Source organism: Leucopleurus acutus, assembly GCF_964270905.1.
Source record: "Leucopleurus acutus genome assembly, chromosome: 15".
In the NCBI taxonomy this organism is placed as follows: Eukaryota; Metazoa; Chordata; class Mammalia; order Artiodactyla; family Delphinidae; genus Leucopleurus; species Leucopleurus acutus.
Window position 1 is genome coordinate 36,888,578 of NC_139157.1, and position 4,178 is coordinate 36,892,755.

At 45.7% G+C, this 4,178-nt stretch overlaps 1 pseudogene across 1 annotated transcript; it reads right to left on the reverse strand.

Annotated features, from left to right (window-relative positions):
- Window positions 1-774: 774 nt before the first annotated feature.
- Window positions 775-2,769, reverse strand: LOC309972063 (inositol-3-phosphate synthase 1-like; annotated as a pseudogene). Its single transcript has one exon. The product of its transcript is annotated as an inositol-3-phosphate synthase 1-like (transcript).
- Between the last annotated feature and the right edge of the window lie 1,409 nt (window positions 2,770-4,178).

Below are 4,178 nucleotides of genomic sequence, written 5' to 3' on the forward strand. Positions count from 1 at the left end.
TTTGGATCAGAGATGAATTCACAGCAAAATGTACTCTATTGGGCTACTAGCCAAAGAGGCTTATCTGTGTTGCTTGTCACTTAATACACACAGATTCTCACATACACCCATATGCAACTACTGCTATTGCTGCTCTCCAAAATTCAATTTTAACCAAGGGAATTTCCAGCCAGGCACTACTCACTTGCCTTTCCCCTCCTGTTCTCTCTCCTCCCTTCTGATTGACTGGTCTTCAGTATGTCACACTGTTGATTGATGACTTCTTGAAATAACCTCTATTTCCATAACTTCCTGGGGGACCGTAAAGATTTAGTCCTATAATACCTGGTATAGTGCTTCCTGGCCTGTGCAGGCTTGTACTAGACTGTGCATTCTGGGGGTGGCTGCCTCTGCAGACACAGGCAAACCGAGACGTGGGTGACTCTGTGTCTGAGTCTCCTACGACTAAAGAGGAAGTATTCACTTCCGCTTAAAAGCACCAACTGCTGTCCAGTGAGAGTTGTCGCTGGGTGGCATTGCTGCCTCCTTACAAATGCCTTTATGAGCCTAAGGGAGTGCAGCTTGCTACTCTGAATTTTTTAAAAAATTAGCCTAGGGTAAAATTATGATGATATTTTCTGGATCTTGTGGCATTTGTAGTATGTATCACTTTTAATAATTTGTAACTTGTTTTGACTTTCTCAGTCTAATCCTTTGGTTCTAAGAGCAATATGAATTTAATAGCATGTAAATTCAGCTGTTTTAGATGGTCAGTGAATTAATAGTAAAAGAGGAGAAAGAACGAATCTGTTGCCTATCCCTTGTTTCTCATGGTGACCGCAAAATTTTGTTTTTTTTAGTTTTATGTTTCACACATAACAATAACATAGTTTAAATAAACTTCTGTTTTGTTAACCTAGTATTGTTTGTTATAGGATAAAAATAGTAAAACCAAGAAAGCTGTGTTGTTTTGATTAAAGAATTTAGTTTGGTTTTGGTGATGGTGATCGTAAATCTACTGATTTGCTGTATAAAACTTTTTTTTTTTTTTGATAGTGGCACTAGCTTTATTATCTTTGGGGGCCTGGAAGGGTTGGGTTCTGAGGAGCAATGGGGACAGGAGTTATGGCGGAGCTGTATGGCCATGGCCTTAGGTGGTGGGCATCTGGGGTGACTCGGCCTACAAATGCCCATTGGCGTCACCAGTATAGCCACTGGGGGCGGTGGGCACTGGTCCTTTCTTGCAAGGCACAGGTGGCAGCCACAAGCCCAACTCCCTTGAGACCAGGGCACTCCATCTTGCGCTCCAGAAGCTTGTGGTTCTGCGGCCAGAGTCCCACGCAGGCCGTGAGGATATTCTCCGTGAAGCTGCGGGGGCAGAAAGACACGTTGACCACCTGGCTGCCTGGCGGCGCAAGCGGCACCTGGAAGAGGATGCCAAGTTGAGCAGCGACAGCACGGGGTGGAAGCTCTGCGGCTGTGGGTCGACGTCGGTGCAGAAGCTCACACGCTGGCACAGTTCTGTCAGCAGCGCCAGGTCCAGCATGATGGGCCCGGCCAGGAGCGAGTCCTCGCACGTGTTGAGCAGCACCAGCGTGTTGGTACTGCCCAGCATCAGCTCTGATTGCTCATCCAGGGCACGCTTGCTGTCGCCCACGTATGGCACATACTTGATGATGACACAGTGACTGGGCTCCACAACCGGCTAGTAGAGCGCTGGGTTGCTGTGCACTGTGTCGTCCACCACGCTGCTCTTGGACACCTCCTTGGAGCAGAACTGTGGCGGCGTCGACAGGTTCTGCCGGTCATTGTTGCCCAAGTGGTTGTACCTCACGATGGACGTGGTCTCGTGGCCAGAGCAGATAAGCAAACCCACGAGCACGGACTTGATCTTGGTCCGGCCCGACCTTAAGTCGTCTCCACCCACAAAGAGGCTGCACTGCCACTTGAACTCGAGGGCACCAGGCACCAGCATGGTCAGTGGGGACCCACCGAGTAAGGAGCAGCCCTCCAAGATGCTGGCCACCACAAACAGCATGGAGGGCGACACTTCCAGGCCCAGCTGGATGGTGCTCAGCAGGTTTTCAGCGGTGTCATTGAGGCCCGGGATCACTTCGGAAAAGTGCTCCGTATTCGCTGTCTTCCGCACGATGACTTCAGCCAGCCCGGCGCCGGACTGGAAGCTGCAGAAATCGGTACAGATCAGCTCCAGCTGCTGGGCGCGCGTGCCCAGGATGACGTAGTCGGCCCGCGCGCTCTGGTTATTTAGCCGCGAGGAACTCTGGGAGGTAGACGGAGGGCCGGAGAAGCAGAGCCTCCAGGTGCGGCCACGGTTTTTCCTGTGGCATCGCTTCCGCCAGGTTCAGAGACGATTATGGCCCAGACGTCGAATGTGAGGTCGTCGGGCGCCACCATGGGCAGCAGCGAGCTGAAGGGCACGAATACCTCCTGGCTTTCTTTGACCAGGCCCAGGTTAACGGGGCCGCCTGCGTCAGCGAGACTCTGTAGTTGGCCTCCTTCTGGCAGGTGCGCGTGCGCCAGGACAGGCGCAGTCGGTGGGCCCGCACTGCACCAGTCTGGAGCCTTTGTTCGCGCCCCAGCCCACAAGCACGACCGCGAGCCCGGGCACCTGCCGGGCGGTCCGGAAGGTGAAGCCCGTGGACCTGGGGTGCATCTTGAGGATGGCGGCTTCGCAGCTGATGCACGTCATCCGGTACTTACTGCACCTCGCTGGCCTTGGACTGTAGACCATGTTGGACTCTGGACCACAAACTCGGTGGCGACCTCCATCGCGACGAGCGGCACGGAGTCAGCTGGGACAGCGGCGGACAGCTAAGTAAAACTTTAGAAAGCTTTTAATAGAGCTATAAAGTGAGTCATAAAATAAATTTTTATATAAAAAGATATCACATAACAGTTTAAATTCAGCTTGGTTTGAATCAAACATATCCTCATAGACCGAAGACTCTATGAAAATATTTATCTGATTGGGCATTTCAATGAGAACTAGTCCCTTTGTCTTATGGTAGCTGAGGTCCTGACTGACATCTCCTGTAAAATAGTGAAGGGATGACTTAATTCCTTTTATTTCATAATAATTTAATTTCTAGAAGCCCACATAACCTTACAATCAATTATTTTATTGTCAGTATTTAATGGAAAACCTTAGATGGTATGACTGGGATGTAGAATCAAAGAATATATGTTGAAAAAAATTTTAAAACTAAATTGTTTGCATATTTATTTACTCTATGAAGTCTTTTAAACACTAGATGGCGCTAAAAATATATCATGATAAATTTTGTTATTCATCAAGAGGTTATATTAATTTTATGACCTCGTTAGTTGGTGCATTCTTTGTTTATATTTTTTAAACATTTAAAACAACTTAAGTGCTGCTAGTGTAATTGATTATTGAAATAGGTAATAAAATCACCAAACTGTAGAAATACAGAATTTGTAATTAAAATTATTCAAAGTGTTATTTTGGTGGCTCACAGATATTGCCTTATGCAGGCTTTCTCATCATATAAGGTTCCTCTCCTCTAAATTCACTAAGAGGAAGAAATACTTTGCAAATGGACATAATGAATAGGTTCATGAACTGTTTGATAATCTGATTAATGATGAGGTGTGACGTATGAACACATTGATAAAAGATTTAAATTCTTGACCCGTGATACTTCCTCCAACAAAGATAACATAAAACTAATGATACGCCACTACATGAGGACATCAGTGATTCAGGATTGATTTGTCGTTATTTCAAGGAATATTTACAATTAGTGCACAGAATGCTTTGAAATCACCCGCAATGTCACACAATTTAAAGGGTTTCCTCAATTGACAGTAGTCCTAAAATTTTACCCATTATTAATAGATATTTTGTGAAGTTGAAAGAAACTTTTATATACTATTGCTAGTAAACACATTATGATCAGCTGTGCTAGAGGAAAGCCTGAGTTATCTTCCTTGTCCTAAGGAGACAGGATAGAAGAGTATAGCCAGTCCCTGGAGAGAGGTGTGTTAGATAGTAACATAATTCAAGTGTTCCATAGTGTCTGGATCTTGTGATATTTGTGGTATTTGCTGCTTTTAAAAGTTTCTCATTTGTTGTGACTCCTTTTCTCATTACAAATATATATTCATTTTTGTATGTAATTTTGTATTCTTTTTCTTAAATTGGGCTCAAAAAACTG